Raw genomic sequence first — 8,068 nt, forward strand, 5'->3', positions numbered from 1 at the left:
CAGGGTCTGGCTCTTTACCTTCATTAATGTGAGTATGGCACTCCAGCTAAAACCACTGGCTTTCTGGTTTATCAACTTGAAAAAAACGAAAATTGAAATAGTTTGTTTATATCTGTGAAAAAGTGCATCACACATCCACAGGATCAGCTTTCCTGGAGGAGAAGGTATTTTAAATTCAGAGAGAAGGCACCAAATTGCTTTTGGAAATTTATCTGTAGACACTTTCATACTTTTAATAAGCTGGGGTTTACTATGAACAACTTCATCTTTACTCTGCTCCCTGAGTGTATGAGGAGCTTTTTGTCTGCACTTCTCATAGAAGTAATTGGGGCTGATGGCTTTCAGTGCTTTCCAGAACCAGCCTCTAGACCTTGGACCATATCTTGAAGATAAGTAAAACTCCTACAGAGGTCAGCAAGTTTTGACTGAGGTAGGCACATCACATGCCCACATAGGGCAATGATCTGGTATAGAAGGATCATGCTTGCCTAAATCCTTAGAAAAATAAGGTGTTCTTTCGTACAGTATTGCATCTAATATCTATCTAGTACAGATATTACTTCTAAATTCAAAACCCGTTGCACACAAAACCAAGATAGGCTGTTTTGTTGAGATGCAAACTTGAATGGCTGATAAATCTTACTCTATAATTTTTTTCTTTGTTATAGGATTTTTTTTTTCTCATTTGTATTTTACATCTACTTGAGTCATTTCCACAAATTCAATACAAAATACCTAACAGTAAGCTTTTTACTTAAAACCTTGCCAGGTGCCATATTTTGTTCTCTTCTTTTTACATGGATATTACCTATTCTTCTAACAATTTAACAAGGCATTTCATTAAATCACTTTAATGCAATTAATGTAGATGGAAACAAATTTTCAATGAACATGGAAACATCACATTTAGAATATATAGTTTAAAAGTATCTGTAATTTGATGATAATATGGTTCATCTTGATTCAAACTGTGATTATATCTTTATCCAGTAGCTTTTATGGGTTTAAAAAAGTTGAGTCCCTTTTCTCCTTTTTAGCTTGTTTTCAGAATTTGAAAAACGGAGGTACAAAGGGAGCTGTGGCAGCTGAATTCTCTTTCATGTGTGTCCAGTCCAGGTGAAGCCCAGCATAATGTACTGTAATATGTCTCTTCAGTTCTCTGATACAATGACCTGTGCATCCTCTAAATCCCCCACAGAATGCGCAGACACAGACTGATTGAGGCGGGTATGGACTTAAGTATATGTTGTTCTTTGTAGCTCTGAGGAATCGGCACTTTTGCCAAATGTGAGATGATGTGGATTGTAATCTATTGAGATATAAATTCAGACTGGGCCCTGTTATACAGTGTAAGAATAACTAAAGATTTGTCTGGAGTAAGTTTGGGGTTTTTTTTCTGCTTTTCTTCCTCAAAAACAAACAAAAACTTTTCCACAGTTTCTGACACTTTGCAGTTCCACTACCGACAGTAACGATGAAAACACCTTTGTGGTAAGAGCCTCTTGCGGCAGCCTGGGATAACACGGCACCAGCAATCCCAGCGTCTTGCTCAGGGGTATTGGGGCAAGCATGGAGAGAAACTGATAGATGGTCTGCACATGAGAACCATGCGTTTTACCCTTCCTGATGGTATATATTTTATTTTTGAATTTCGTCTGTGAATATAATTAAGGTTTTATAGCTGTTGGGGGAACTGTGAGTTAAATCTGGATGACTTCTGATCCTGCTCTGATTAAAGAAAACAGAATTGTGGTTGGTGAGGAAGAGGTGGCAAAAAGGAATATCGAGCATAGATGCTCCCAAATCATAGCTCATAACTATTTCAACAAGATCACCTTTCTAGTATAAGTGGATGAGAAGATTTTATTTTCTTTTGCCATAATAGGAAAGGAGTAGGGCAGCAGTTTATCTTAGAGGTCTCGGTGACAAAAGAGTATTTTAAATGCTTAGGCTTTTGTTCCATAATGAATGAGAAACAAGAGGTCCACCACTTTAACAGAGGAGGTAGTCACAGCAATTAAACAGCATTTTTAATAATCCCCCAACCTTTCTGTTGGAATCAAAAGCTTGATTCTGATCCTAAACTAATACAACTGTTGTGAGTGCGTACCTCTCTCTGGCTGCCTACGTAGTGTACAAAGCTCTCCTCACTCCCCTTCTCTTTGCACTCCTAAGGAGCTCACCACTCTCCTTACAACTGGGGCCAGCCTTTTTCTCTGTAAAATACACTAGTTAACAAACCTAGCAGGTTTTATTTTACTAGGAGTGTGTGTCAGTAACTGTTTCTGGCCGCTCAGCTTCATTGGCCCCACAGTGCCTGGGCTTCTCTGCCTGTGGCTGCGCTCTGCTGGGGCTCCTGGGAGACAGCCCCAAGGAAAAACCCTTCTCCTATTTTCCCCAGGAACCATAGAGCTGGGGAGGCTGATATCCATGCTGCTTTTCTGCCTTCAAGACAATAATCATAAATACATAACCACAAGCATATATATCAGGATCTGAAATGGGTGAATAAATAAAATTATCACAGCGAGGCTGTGGGTCAATAAAATAAGGGATAGCATTTGAAACTGTGGCTCTTAGAAAAGTTTTGGGAGAGGAAAAAGTTGTCTAGGATTGCAAAGACTTTAAGAGGTATTTTCACTTATGACTAACATACAATGAAATTAATTGGATGCTTTATACCTATCCAAATTTAAAGTTTTCCTAAAGTCAAGATTTTTTAATCCTAAATATAAAAACACAGCTTTGGACTTTAACATTTGGAACACTGTTTTTCTTTTAATAAGTCAGAAAAAAGGATATATTTACATGCATTCCCCAGTAACATATTTTATAGAAAAAATATTCTTAAAATATTTTCAAATGCAACAATTTTGCACTACTTTGGTTGGGGTTGTTCTGTAATCTAAATTTTTAGGAGGCATTTTTTTCCTTCAGCACTTAAAATGGAAACCTAAGAACACTGACATCTTAACAGTAACCCAGAAGAGATTGCTTGTTGATGTTTGGGTTAACGGGGATAAAACATCCAGAATGTTTTACTCAATTGGTTGGTTTTGTGCTAACACATGTGCGTTATTATGTTCTATAATATCTTACCAAAATGCTTAAATACATTTCAACAAATCTGTTTGAACTCTGCATTTCTGCTGTAGGCAGAATAACGTCTATTGGTTTTATGTTTGACTCAGAACTTCCTGCAAGGGAGATTACAGACTCATCAAGGAAGAGTCCTTCACACAAATACCATCTGCTCCAGGACTCAGCTTTAAGGAGGGTGAGAAGACTCTTTGCTAACACACAAAAGACTGAGGTGGAGAACCTACCCAAGAAGGCTGAGGTAAAGAGCCAGCTCTTATAGCTGGGACTATAATAGCCCATCTTCTGCGGTTGTGTTGGTATGCCAGTGCACCTACGTCAGTGGGTAAAATTCACTGGTTTCTTTAACAGCTAGTACTGTTTTTCTCAGGGAATGAGTGGATTTATTTTTATGCACTTAGAACTTTTCTTTTTAAGAGTTCATGGGATGTGAGGTAATATAGGATTTTAAGAAGCACGTGTTTCATTCAGTGCTTGAAATTAAAACTACTCATCTTGTATAATTCTCTTTCAGCTCACAATCTTGGCCCTCGCGGGGGGGGATAAAATTACTGTAAACAGAACTGAAGAAATCTGAGTGAGAGGGATTTGTTTTATACAGCCAATGGTATCCTCAAGCTAGGTAGCTTGTATAGCAGTTTTTTCCTTATGTAGATATTTGAAAGCAGAATGAGTTTTCCTTCTGGCAGAATCCAGTTAGTGACCAGTATATTTACAGTTTCAGCTTGCAAGAAGCAAGGCTTACATCTATTAAATTTGTATCTGTCTTTACTCATGTGATTTTCCCATGGAATCTAATGAAAACATCCTTCAAAGTTTATTGTAAAGATTGAACTTTAATACATAGACACTGAATTTGGGTCTTTATGTAGCAGAGCTCAACACCTGGAGAGTAACATTGCCAAATGTTCACAAAATTGGCAAATATAAGTGCAGTAAAAACTATCAGTATTCAATTCAGTAAAGTAGCACAGCATTGTCTAATGCAATAAGAAACCAGCTGGGAAAATACATGTCAAATTTTTTGGTGTTCGGATACAGAAATACAATGGGAAAGGCTGAGTTTCAAATGGTATTCTCAGCTTAAGAAAAGGAATGAAAAACCAGGGCTGAAAAATCTCTTGCTGACTTTCAAATGTAGGTGCGTGGGGGAAAAATATGTGCTTGACCAATGACCCTACCTCCCTATATCCACTAAAAGTTGATCCTGAGATACCAACACATAGTCCCAATTTTGTCGAGAATAATTTCTGGAGCCTACATTTTACTCTTAAGGAGACATTAAAAATGTATTTTTCTAACACTTCTGTAGCACTCAGTCAGGATGTTGTCAATGCCGTCATTTCGTGGTTTAGGCTAGTCTTGTATGAGTTGTCAATACTTCTGTTTCAAAACCTCCTTCATTAAAAGCGGTTGCAGCTATGGCAGGGGTTAGTAGGTTAGTAAGACTGGATACCAATACAATAATGTTAGGTGACAGGTAGTCAAGTGTCAAAATAGTCCATAGACACTATTGGCTTCCATCAAAAGAAGATTGATACCAGGTTGTAGCTGTATTTTCCAACTACCAAAACCTACTTCTCCCCAATTAGTAAGCAAGTTGAAATCTGGTAGAAAAAAAAAAAAAACCACTATTGTAGAGTTAATGGATCCTTGTTTGTTAGACTACTGCCATATCTCCTCTTCTGCTTGCTGGTAAAACACATGCTTAAAAAATACAAGCCAACAAACACACACATCTGTACATTGAAAGCTGAGTGTATTTTGTGCTGTGAATAGGAAAATAAAAATTCCCTCTGCTACCTGTCCCACTGCCCACAAACAAACAAACAAACAAACAAACAAACAAACATTTTCTCCTCCCTCTTGTGCAGCCTGTATTGGCACTTGTGAGGGAAACAAAGTTTGTACAAAATCACTCATAGATTGCAAGAGCATGGATATCCAACCTAAAAACAACATGTAAGATAACCCAACCCAGCTGCCAGCCAAGCACTCCCTTTCCAAATCAAATGGCTAAATAAGATACTAGTGAAAGGGTTTACAACTACACTGAGGATAAAGAAGTGACTGAAGGAGTACAAGGGCAATATATAACTAGGAGGGGAAAATCAAAGGCAATTATAAAATGTCTTGGTTATTGTCATCTTTCTTAAAATATTTATTTGAGAGAATTCTAGAACAGATGTCCAGCTGAAGCATAAACATCCTTACTTTTCACCCTATGAAAAGAAGTGAGCGGAAGCAGCTCTGGAGCTTTTCCAAAGCCTAAAAGCTGTCCTTAGCTATACTTTCTGCAGCACTTTCAGAGGGATGTGTTGGCCAGCAGGTCAGATGGAACAGTTGTGAGTTCACTCTCAGTCTCTTCAGACTCTGTAGCTCAGCTGTGTGAAGCATTTACATACTTTCCTCCAACCTGTCAAACACCTGGATATGTAGAAAACTGCAGTATTGAAAAAAATCAAAACAGTTAAGCAAAAAATTTATAGAAAATGTGAATATACAAATTAATGCACATGACTTATTTATTGCAAGGCACATGTTAACATACTGATTTTTATCCCCCATCCATAGAGAACCTGAAGGCAACAGAGCTTATGTTTCCTACAGGCACAACTGTATGTTTGCATCTGCTTTTTGTCTGCATCTATTTTAGAGTTTAGGGCTCCTGTTCCCATTGTCATTTTGCTTGTAGGCAGCTTGACTACAAATGCCAATGGCTGTTGCAGCAGGCATTGCCAGGGCTTTTCTAGGAAGGCTTCCCAGAGCTGGCTGGTTGATGTACGCGAAGTCAGAGGGGAGAGATGGAGACTTGTGGATGAGGAATGGTGTTTGAAGGTCTGGCCGCTCAGCATGTAAAAGCCTCATTAGATGCAGGACACAGTTGAGGGTTTTCTTGCAAAAGCAGAAGTTGGGGTGCCACAGGACCAACACAGAAGGCATGTCAGCAAATCAATACATGGCAAAACTGACCTCAGGACTGGTCTCAAGGCCACCTGAATGTAGCCCGAAAGACTAGAGAAAAGCAAATGTGGTCCCAATTTTCAGTAAGATTTGACATGTTGGATAAGTCACATGGTCCAGAAGCTGTGATTTGGTCCAGAGCTGGCTGAAGCCATTAGCTGCTTCAGCTCTTGTAATTTTGGGAGGTTCTCTGTAGTTGGGACAGTTTGAGTCTTTACAGAGGATTCTTTCAAGAGACTACTGTATTTGAAGTTCTTCGCTGGTTTGAAGTGCTACAATGGATTGATGGTTTTCTGGGTAGATTTCTGGCAAAATGTAAGTGTCTAAGATAAATGCTATCTCCTGTGGGACTCTGCACACCAAATATTGCCATGGTCACTAGGGTGGGCTGCATCTCTGCAAGCTTGTCTGCAGGAATGCACTTTTTTTTTTTGTTGTCTCTGGGAAACTTCAACAGGTATTTCTTCTCCCAATGGCTGTATTTAACACCAGACACTCATTTTGCCACAGAGGAAGGGAACAGGTCAATTATTGTAGTCCCTATGGTTAATAAACTGATTTTGTTGTATGTTTGGTTCCTACTATTGAAATCAGAGTAGTGGGCATGTGTGTCGGGGCTCCCACAAAGACAAGGATACTTTATATATATGTCCAACTGGATCCATTTTCCAAACTCAACAGTATATTGTCTTTGCTTCTTTTGTAAAACTAATGGTTTTACTCTGATTTTACTATCTCTTACTCTTGTACCGATACTACCACTTACTGAAAAACTCAGTATTTGGACAGACAAATTGCTGATAGGTAATGTGTATTAAAGACACATTTAAAATGGCTTTTGAATAAAAAAACAGAGGTCAGCTAATCATTTTAACTCCCCTCCTGGCATATATTCTCTGCTCATGACCATAGCATCTAAGTCTTCATTAAGGCTACAATTCAGAAATGTGCTAAATATTTTTACTAGGTTTTCCTGATCATGAGGTAAAGTGAGCAATATTGTACAGCTTGGAAGTTAGTGCCTCTTTTCAATAATAATAAAAAAAAATGCCACTATAGAAATACATTTATGAAAAATACACTTAAAATTTTCCAGTGAATTGAAGCAGAGTTGTATGACAGTGTATACATTGTTAAATAAGACAAGAATTGAAATAAGCAAAACCTGTTTACATACTTGGGATGACCTCTGCAGAACTCTAGCATTGCCATAACTCTCTAGCCTTGCTATTCTTAGAAGATAGGTGTTGTTGGGAAGGTGCCACAAAAGCAGTCTTCCTAAACAGCTCCCTTGCTATCAGTCACTCAGACCTCCCGTGTGACTGGTCTGTTGACGATTGAATTGAAAATAGGAGAGATGAGATGCAAGTTGCTAGTTTTACAAATGAAGAATGAAATTGGATGCATTTTGCCCACTTTGCAATCAGCCGTTATGTATATGTTTAGATTGAAAAACTAATCTGGTAGTTTTCAGATCCAATCATATTAATGAAGTAGCAGAATTACTTGTGTGATTCTGTACTACAGTCAATTTAGTAAATAGATATGAAGGAGAATAAAATACGTAAATTTTTATAATACTCTTATAATTCTGCAGGAATTAAACCAGTAAAAAATGTAGATTGAACTTTGTTTTAATTGGTTTATGTTTAAAGATTCTTTGATCAGCGATAACAGTAATATATATTAACATGTTGCATTTTAAAGTGACGCTGCCTTTCATTAATCAAGTGTCTGTATGGTTGATTAATTTGAACAAGGTTTAAATTGCTATGAAAATTTATCATTCATAGCCATGATCTCCATTTACATATATGTTAATTATTGTAAATGTAATCTTTTTCTGAATCCTCTGGGCTGCATACTAAAAAGACACAGTGATCACAGTGAGTGACTACTTTTCTATTACAAAGCGAACTCTTACCACTATTCAGTAAAGTCTGTTTCAGTTGTCAAAGATAGACTCAAAACATTAAAACATTTTATGCTAAAGGCAAGTTCAAAT

Source organism: Nipponia nippon, unplaced genomic scaffold (genome assembly GCF_047370975.1).
Source record: "Nipponia nippon isolate SJK-2023a ecotype South Korea unplaced genomic scaffold, ASM4737097v1 scaffold_5, whole genome shotgun sequence".
NCBI lineage: Eukaryota > Metazoa > Chordata > Aves > Pelecaniformes > Threskiornithidae > Nipponia > Nipponia nippon.